The sequence below is a fragment of the Ruditapes philippinarum genome, unplaced genomic scaffold (assembly GCF_026571515.1).
Source record: "Ruditapes philippinarum isolate M1 unplaced genomic scaffold, ASM2657151v2 ctg2783_1_1_1_1, whole genome shotgun sequence".
NCBI classification, from domain to species: Eukaryota; Metazoa; Mollusca; class Bivalvia; order Venerida; family Veneridae; genus Ruditapes; species Ruditapes philippinarum.
The window spans coordinates 209,606-220,154 of NW_026862036.1; positions in this window are offsets into that span (position 1 = coordinate 209,606).

Consider the following 10,549-nt stretch of genomic DNA (forward strand, 5'->3'; position numbering starts at 1 on the left):
CAAATTAGATAAGAGAAGTAATGTTTTTAACATATAGACACTAGACTAGTGCAATACTTTCTTTTGTGTTTAAATAAATACACGATGGATCGAGACATAGATTGTGTACCGGAGACAACTGACAGCGTTCATTTACTTCAAAATGTCTGAGAGGTATGTGCACAAGCTATGTTTTATGTGACAATTGTCAGACAGTAGATAAACACCGTCTAAATCAATCATAATAAACAGTTTTAATAAATTGTAATCTTGCGGGAACATCACTGTGTTTTATGGACTTACAGATAGGTGGACGTGTCATGCACTTAATACAGAGACATCATATATCGTAGAATGTCCTGTTTCAGTGACATCACAGTAATAGTGACCTGTCAACAACGCAACAATATTTTACGAGTATTTATTATAGTGCATTCATATAAAATACTATCACAATATAATGAATGTGTAATAGCAATACAGTACATACACATTTTACATTTAAAGCATTAATTGTTACTGAACCAAAAGCAAATCCATAATTCTGTGAACAAATGTTTATCGTGAAAACTACTTTGTTTGCTATCTATTATTTCATTAGTCTTCATTGCTCAATTTGCTTTAGCGAGAATGTATTCTTGATTTAATTAATTTTCACTACTAAGCAATTATTATTTTACCAAGAAAGCAAGTAAATTTATATCTCCTGCATTACTTTTGACTGTTGACACGTACCATATGTACATGTAAAACAAAAAATATGATAAACAAGATCGACAAGGAAAGGCGGCATTCAATGAACGCAGCCCCCACCCGACCCAGCAACAAGCGCCAGCGGCAAGGAGCCCAGGAAGACCCCAAAGAAAAACAGGACAGGGCACAAGGCAGAGTACGGGCAGGCAAACCACTACATCAGAATACATAATTAGTAACTTATAAGGAACTAAAACAAAACAATTAAATGATTTAATATAAGGCCCATAATGTCAAAAGGCACAGGGGAAGGGGACATGAGACACGGGGAAGGGGGGGGGGATAAAATAAATAAAAACTAGGGACAAAGGGAAGATACCTACCGTAGACGAGAAACAACAAGAGACACGAGCAAAAGTGTCACCAAAACAGTATAAAACAACATAGACATACATCTGAGGAACAAAGAGGGGCGTCGCCTTGGAACGGTCAGCAGCATAATAATGACTACTGGGGAGTTTAAACCGGTTAATGGTGCACCAAACCTCGCTCTTAGCCCCACCATGTTCCTATAAACGAGACAGTGTAAATAAAATGAATCCCCGCCAAGTGAAATTCTAACAGTTGTTATGGTTACAAAAGGTTAAATAAGTAAAACACCAAAATGATCATGTAGAAACATATAAAAGTAAACCAAATGACCATAACAAAAGTACTCGATGTCTTAAAGGAAGACAGAGCAACAAGAAAATCACCTACAAGGGCCCTTCGAAGGTCAAATTGAACTTGTCAATAAATTGGTATAATGGTGAAAAAACAGAAAGGGGATAAAAAAAAATCAAAATTAAAAATTGTCTTTGTTCCAACGCTTTTTGTTGGTTTGACAAAATATGATATACATAAAACCAAATTTCAAACCGGATGAAAGTTTAAAAAAAACAATGTATTCCGATTAGTTTCTTTTTGGTTCGCACATTTTAACTGCTAGTAGTTCAATACATTAAGATAAAATGATTGCGTCAATTTAAACTTGTTATGATTATTTAATAACAGAAGTAACGTATGACTTGTCTTTATTGCGGATGTCAACCGTTGCAATAAGTTAAAATTGTCTTGTTTTAAAGGGAGACACAACCAAACTTTCCGTTTCTTCGTTTTGAACTTTTCATTCATTGTTCTGTAAATATTCTCAAAATAAATACACTAGGCAGTCAAAGGAAGAAAACTTTTCTCAAAATAAAGAAAAAAACTGGTAGTTTCCTAACTTGATCCACGTGAGTCGGGTTAGAGCGTTAAGATTTCACAATAGTTGTCACAATAAACTCTGGAAACGTTAAAGAACATGTCAAATGAATGATAATCTTATTTCAATCATACAATATCCACAATATCTCTTATTATAAATTCCAGACTTTTTTTAATGATTCCGGATGCTTGTTTATCACATTATAGTGCCGAGTTTGGGTCTCCGTAAAATGGTATTGCACGGCTCTGTGTGTATCATAACGTGACGTCATTTGCGTTATACAAACATAGTGTAAAATAACAAGAACAAGCATTTGATAGTATTGCGGGCAATACAGTAGTCCCCTACCGGTCCCTCAAAAAGTTCTTTAATTGTCATACACTCCTGTGTATTGCCATTTATAATGAATTTGAGGATGAAGTCTGTATTTGAAAATATCAACCACAAAACATAATAAAATAAGTTTGTCTATATCACAGTAATGTGTTAAGTTTGCTTAGTAAGGAAATTATGTTTATACAACCTTGTCATATTATTACGATGTGGGATTTTAAAGTAAATCCTATAAGGAATGAAGAAGTTGGAGTGAAAATACCAGTTTCTCGAAAAAAATCTAAGTTCAAGGGGGACATAATTCTGGAAATAGTCTTGCTAGAGTATTTAACCTTCTCAAAAATGTCGAGTGATAATAAGAAACATATATATGAAGTTTGAAGTAGATACATTAGGAAATAAAGAAGTTATTTAAAAAAGACAACATTTTTTCCCCTAAAAAATCTAAGTTCAAGGGAGGTAATACTGATATTTTTTGTGCTAGAGTTATAAACCTTGTCACATATGATGTGGTTGATGACCAGAAACTTATATTTAAAGTTTGAAGTAAACACCTTAAGAAATAAAGAACATATAGTGAAAAAGCTGAAAAATTTAAATCAGAAATCTTGAAATTCAGGCTATTTGTTGCCATAGCAACCAGAATTTTCAACATAGGAAGAAAAGAAAAAGATGTGCATAATCTCCAGACTGCCATCTACCCATATTTCAAGTTTCATAAAAATATTTTCAGTACTTTTTGAGTTATCACTGGATCCAGTTCATGTGTTAAATTTGCCATATTTTCAGACTATTTGTTGCCATAGCAACCAGAATTTTCAACATAGGAAGAAAAAAAAAAAGACGTGCATAATCTCCATACTGCCATCTATCCATATATCAAGTTTCATAAAAATATTTTCAGTACTTTTTGCGTTATCGCGGGATCCAGTTTTGTGGACGGACGGACTGACGGACTGACAGACAGACGGACAGACAGACAGACGGACAGACGGACGGAGGGTAAACCTAAAGTCCCCTCCGGTTAAACCGGTAGGGGACTAATAAAGATCCACAAGGCAAGGGCAACGTTCACAGGACGCCGCCCCCGGACACACCCAAGTAGGACACCCAGAAGGCACCAAACAAAAACCCGGAGAGGACACAAGGGCGAAAGGAGTGGGACATGTAATGTGAAATATTATACGCGCTAAACGTTAGCGTTACTCCATAGGCGCGTCATTGAAAAAGGATTATTTTGCACTTTAAAGTTTTTATTGTGAGTGTGTGGTAAATAGAATATTATATTCGAGCACGTTCATTACTGAATTTATTGAGCCCGTTGAATAATAATATTTTGCTCGCCAGAGACTAGCATAATATATTCAACTCGTTCAATAAATGCAGTATTATTTCAGGTATAAACGGCCATCTGAGAAGAACCACTGACATTCCATAAGCTTACTTGATAGCTTCTTAACATAAACAAAAGGGCCCATAGGGCCCTGGATCGCTCACCTGAGAAAAAGGTTAAAGCAGAGTCCCTTTTCACCCCAGAAGAAATAGCGAAAATTAAAACATCACGAAAAACACCGGATTTACAGTACATACATACATGGTAGATATACATTAGAACAAATTCCATGCCAAATATCTAAGGTCTTACTCTTTTGGGTTTTTACAAGAAGTTTTTTTAAGTTTCTACGATTTACATGTTTATATAAGGAAAATCAATGGGGCGGGGTCAATTTTGACCCTAGGGGTTATTTGGACAAACTTGGTAGACATCCCCTGGAAGATGTTACATGCTTTATATCTAAGCTCTACATCTTGGTTGTAAAAAAAATCAATTATTAACTCTTTAACAAGAACTTCAAAACACACTATAATGTCTTAAAATAAAACATAAATACATCAATGAAACAGTTTACAGCTAACCATAATTTTAAATCCATCCTGTATCAAACATCAAACGATGCTGATCAAAATCTGGAAACAAAGTGATCCCTCGGAAGCATTAATCACAACAAAATTACAAGAGAATTGCAGACTCGGTTTGATTGAGTCTGTACAACTTGATCAAGCAATCATCATGTTCATGTTTTCTTTAGATTGAAGGATGCTTACCTACTCGTTCCTGAAACGGGGTAGTTCACATAGGTTGAGGGTAGCTCTAACAAAGGTCCACATGTGTGTGCTGTTGGAACTCTTCCAGCCCCATGTCGCACTACAAAAGTAACTTCAATTTTGTCAACACAAAGCATGTCAGAACCTGTTAAAAAATGTAAGAACTTTTTAAGTTCTCCTTTTTGACGTCCACGTATAAACTTTTTCAAATACATAAAGGATTCATTTTCCTTTAAAACTGGAATGACATTCAAAAGACTCAATAAAATATGATAAACAAGATCAACAAGGAAAGGCGGTTTTCAATGAACGCAACCCCCACCCGACCCAGTAACAAGAGCCAGTGGCAAGGAGCGCAGGATGACCCCAAACAAGAACAGGACAGGGCACAAGACAGAGCAAACCACTAAAATTATACATAAGAATAAATCATTAGTACCTGATAAGGAACTAAAAGAAAACAAATAAATGATTGAATATAAGGCCCATAAAAACAAAGGGCACATGGGAAGGGGACATGAGACCCGGGGACGGTGGGGTAAATAAAATAAATCAAAACTAGGGACAAAGGAGAAGATACTAACCGTAGACGAGAAAACAACAAGGGACACAAAAGTGTCACCAACACAGTATGAAACAACATAGACATACATCTGAGGAACACAGAGGGGCGCTGCCTTGGAATGGTCAACAGCATAAATACTGCTGGGGAGTTGAAACCGACTAATGTTGCACCAAACCTCACTCTTAGCCCCACCATGTTCCTATAAACGAAACAGTGTAAATAAAATGAATCCCCGCAAAGTGAAATTCTAACAGTTGTCATGAGTTACAAAAGGTGAAAAAAGTAAAACATCGAAATGCCCATGTAGAAACATACAAAAGAAAACGCAATGACCATAACAAAAGTACTCAATGTCTTAAAGGAAGACAAAGCAACACAAGAAAATCACCTACAAGGGCCCGACGAAGCAAGACAGCGTAGCGTCCAACTGTAAATGGGTTAAACACTTAGCATGCGGTATGTCTTAAAAAGTAGGGTCATAACCTCTTGAATGGTTGTTCCGCAAGAGCCATACACTGAATGAATAATGTTCAGGACTTGGTAAAAATGTTGTCAAAATTAGCTGTCCGACTCTCTAAGTGCATCAATTGCATATTTAGGTTCCCGAATCATAATCCTGTGAGTTATTTGAAGAATCATGGGGAGAGAGTGGCATCCAAATCTACCAAAAATTTCAATAAGTTCATCTGGATCATGCTCTGCACCTGCCAGTGCCTGCTCTAGGACGTCTTTTTCAGTCTTAGATATAAATGACATAAATGAGCTAATGAGAATGTCTGGGGTTACAGCTAATTCGCCAATTACCATGGCCACAAAAAATGCCGGAGCAATATTTACTGGAAAATATTTAACATCCTTGTAACCCTTTACAAGTATTCTACCAATAGCTTCCCATTCACAATCACCTAACTCATTGGAAAGAACTGGAATTCTGAAATCTTCTCCATCTGTATATTTCAGTAGAAACTCATTGGAAAGAACTGGAATTCTGAAATCTTCTCCATCTGTATATTTCAGCAGAAACTCTTCCCAATAGACATCCCTGCTTACACCTTGCGCATAATGACATCTGCGGATGTTTCTAAATTCAAAATTTTACTATTTCACGTTTAAAATATGAAAAACAAGATCAACAAGGAAAGGCGGCGTTCAATGAACGCAACCCCCATATGACCCAGCAACAAGAACCAATGGCAAGGAGCCCAGGCGGACCCCAAACATAAAAAGGACAGGGCAACGACACGTTAATCATTAAATGATAAATAATATGTAACTGATTAGGAATTCAAAGAAAATAATAATAGGCCCACAAAGGGGAAGGGGACAGGAGACCGGGGGAAGGGGGGGGGGTTAATCAAAGAAATAAAAACTAGAGGCAATGGGGAAGATACTTACCGTAGACGAGAAAACAACAAGGGACACAAGCAAAAGTGTCACCAAAACAGTATGAAACAACATAGACATACATCTGAGGAACACAGTGGGGCGCCGCCTTGGAACGGTCAGCAGCATAATAATGACTGCTGGGGAGTTTTAAAACCGGTTAATGGTGCACCAAACCTCGCTCTTAGCCCCACCATGTTCCTATAAACGAGACAGTGTAAATAAAATGAATCCCCGCCAAGTGAAATTCTAACAGTTGTCATGGTTACAAAAGGTTAAATAAGTAAAACACTAAATAATCATGTAGAAACATATAAAAGTAAACCCAATGACCATAACAAAAGTACTCAATGTCCTAAAGGAAGACAGAGCAACAAGAAAATCACCTACAAGGGCCCGACGAAGCAAGGCAGAAGACGAACATTAAGACAATTCAGTCCCAAAGGGCTTTAAAAACTATCATCATAGAGTCTCCCACTTGGTCCGTCAGATGCAATCAAAAGAGGAAAGCGTAGTGTCCCAACTGTAAAAGGGTTGAACACTAAAACATGCAGTATGTCTTAAAATAGTAGGGTCATACCTCTTTTAATAAAACGTTTAATAATTTTAGTAAAAACAGCAGAAAAATTACCATGACCCAAAATCTTACGAAGTTTGTAAACCACATCGCCATAAAAACCAGGCTGGCTAATCCCTTGTCGCAGAAGAGTTTTTAAATCACTATTGAATTTAGAAATTAAATCAAAGTTACGATTGTAAAATTTAGTAAAATATTTCCGTAATTTATGATAGCGGTAGCCCTGTTTTAGAAGCTTGCTGGTAATAAAAATATTCCGCTCGTTGAAATCCTTTACGTTGTTACAATGTTAAATGTTGAATTCTGCTTAAGCCGGTGCTAGGGGGCGTGGACGGTAGCAACATTTTCAATTTTGCCGTGTTGGGCTCTCTTTAGGGATTCTGTATTTAACTATTTTTTGCTCATCTATAAAAAAGAACTGTAAAGATTTTGTAAGTATTGCTGGGTCCTTATAAAATTGAATGAGTTCATTCATTACCATGGTGCGGTGTATTCTTATAATACCTGGTTTGTTATCATATGTACCAAACTGTGAACTGATGATAGCTTCAGAGCTTCTTCTGATGAAATCGGCTACATAATTGTCTTCCTCAACTTCATTGAAGGTTCCATGATAACCGCCGTATGAACACATCTGCGGATGTTTCTAAATTCAAAATTTTACCATTTGTGTGTTTAAATGTTGAATTCTGCTTAAGCCGGTGCTAGGGGGCGTGGACGGTAACTTGCACTTTCCAGTACCGTCCATGAACAGGCTCAATCAAACCGAGCCTGCAACATTTTCAATTTTGCCGTGTTGGGCTCTCTTTAGGGATTCTGTATTTATCTATTTCATCTGTAATTTCGCCAGCAGAATTCCTTTCTGAACTTGTGGTCTGGTTTACATCAGAACTTTCATGCTTCTCAGTGTCTGCAAAATGTACTGTGGAGCAATAATCAAGAAAGTCAGACCCAGAATGGCCACTGCCATCAATCTGAATCAGGTATTCACCTGGATCATTTAAATTCAAAGATGGTAAAGATTCGCTACTAGAACCCTTGCAAGCATCAGTCTTCTGGCTTGGTCCCGCTTTTTCACATGCAACATTAACAACTGGCAAGTTTGGATCATCAAAATTTTCACTATGAGTGCCAGCCTTATCTAGCACTTCAGAAACAACTTCACTTTGAATCTTTGTCTGACCATCACCTGACATATAGTGGGGACATGTTACAATGTAAAGTCTAATCTGCTTAAGTTTTAAGAGTACCGCTCAAGCCGGTGCTAGGGGGCGTGAGGGATGTTGCACTTATTCATTATCCCTCATGTACAGACTCAATCAAACCGAGTCTGCAATTCTTATGTTATTTTGTTGTGATTAATGCTTCCGAGGGATCACTTTGTTTCCAGAATTTTATGTTGTCACACAAGTCTAAAAAACACATAGATTCTTCTAATTTGGTATGTGTTTGATCCGCTATATAAAATTCATAATCCTTTACAGACCCTCTTGGGTACATCTACAGGAAAGAAAAGATATGTGGCTGTCAGCATTTTTTCATTTATAAGGCAGTTCAAACATCAAAACAAACTTTCAGCTCAATCAAATATGAAAAACAAGATCAACAAGGAAAGGCGGCGTTCAATGAACGCAACAAACCGAGCCTGCAACATTTTCAATTTTGCCGTGTTGGGCTTTCTTTAGGGATTCTGTATTTATCTATTTTCAGACCAATTTACAGGATATTTGGATCAAGACAGTAGCCACTAGTGTGTAAACAAGATTTTTCTATTTTTAGCTCCTGTGACCTAGTTTTTCATCGAGATGACCCATGTTCGAACTTATTTGAGGAATTCCCTAGACAAGCATCCTGACCAAGTTGGATGATAATTGAGTCAAAAATGTGACCACTACAGTGTTAGCTCCTGTGACCTAGTTTTTCATCCGAGATAACCCATGTTCAAACTCATTTGAGCAATTACCTAAACAAATATGATAAACAAGATCAACAAGGAAAGGCGGCGTTCAATGAACGCAACCCCCGTATGACCCAGCAACAAGAACCAGTGGCAAGGAGCCCAGGCGGACCCCAAACAAAAACAGGACAGGGCACAAGACAGAGCACGGTCAGGTTAATCACTAAATGATAAATAATAAGTAACTGATTAGGAATTCAAAGAAAACAAATAAATGATTGAATAATAGGCCCACAAAGTCAAAGGGGACAGGAGACCGGCGGAAGAGGGGGAGGGGTAATTGAGTCAAAAATGTGACCACTAGAGTGTTAACAAGGTTTTTCTATTGTTAGCTACTGTGACCTAGTTTTTTATCCGAGATGACATATGTTCAAACTTATCCGAGCAATTACCTAGATAAGCATCCCCGCCAAGGTTGATGATTGAGTCAAATATGTGATTATAGAGTGTTTACAAGGTTTTTCTATTTTAAGATCACGTGACCTTGTTTTTCATCCGAGATGACCCATATTTGAACTTGTTCCGAGCTATTACCTAGATAAGAAGCCTGACCAAGGTTGATGATGATTGAGTCAAAAATGTGACCACTAGAGTGTTAACAAGGTTTTTCTATTTTTAGATCCTGTGACCTAGTTTTTCATTCACACTCATCCCAGCTATTTCCTAGACAAACAGTCTGACAAGGTTTGATAATGATTGAGGCACAAATGTGACCGCTAGAGTGTAAACAAGGTTTTTATATTTATAGCTCTTGTGACCTAGTTTTTCATCTGAGATGACCCATGTTCGAACTCATCCGAGCTATTACCTAGATAAGCATCCTGACAAAGTTTGATGCTGATTGCGGCAAACATGTGACCGCTAGAGTGTTCACGAACAAGAGTGCACGGACGACGCAATGCAAATACATATGCTTAAAATGATACGTAAAATGTTAAGAAATGCGTTAATAAATCAACTTATTTCTTTCTATTTAGCTTCACCGCTCATCTTGTTTCTTATCGCTTATTCAAAAGTAAAAAATAACTTGCGAGAAAATATGGTTAGTTATCTAGGATAGCCTACTAATTCGGTCGACCACCGAGATATATGACTCATCAGAACTGTTCACAAAGAATTCATCATGAAATAAAAAAAAATTACCTTTCTACATGTCCTGGCAGGTATGTTTTTCTAGTTATCAGAATTTCTAGTTTTTATCAGAATAAGATGTTTGATTCTCACCACACGTGCGAATTTATTTACTTACTGTACGTCGGCAGACAATTCTAACTTTGAACCGGAGTCATGCTCGTTCATAATCATCTAAAATGTTTCCTTTCCATTCATCCAAACAGCCATTGTAATTAGTAAGCAGTTACCTTCCAATTAGCGAAGCAAGTATGTTACAATCTACGACAATTAAGCATGATACTTTGATTTATTGTTCACTTCCGCGTTCTACTTCCGTAAAACTTAAAACCAAACCTGTAAAAGTAATCTCCCTTACAGTATCGCAAACGGAGCTACATCTCTGTCAAAAACTATAATTGTTGTCTAGACGCCCAAGTGCAACTTTGGCAGTTGGAGACGTAGTCGGAGTTCGGTGACGTTTGCAGTGAAATATTTTATATTGATTCAAAATTAGTATAAATAAGTTATTCCCTTGTTTCTTAATAAATAAAAGACTTTGATAAATAAATATAATAAGGGTTATTTATGGATATAAAG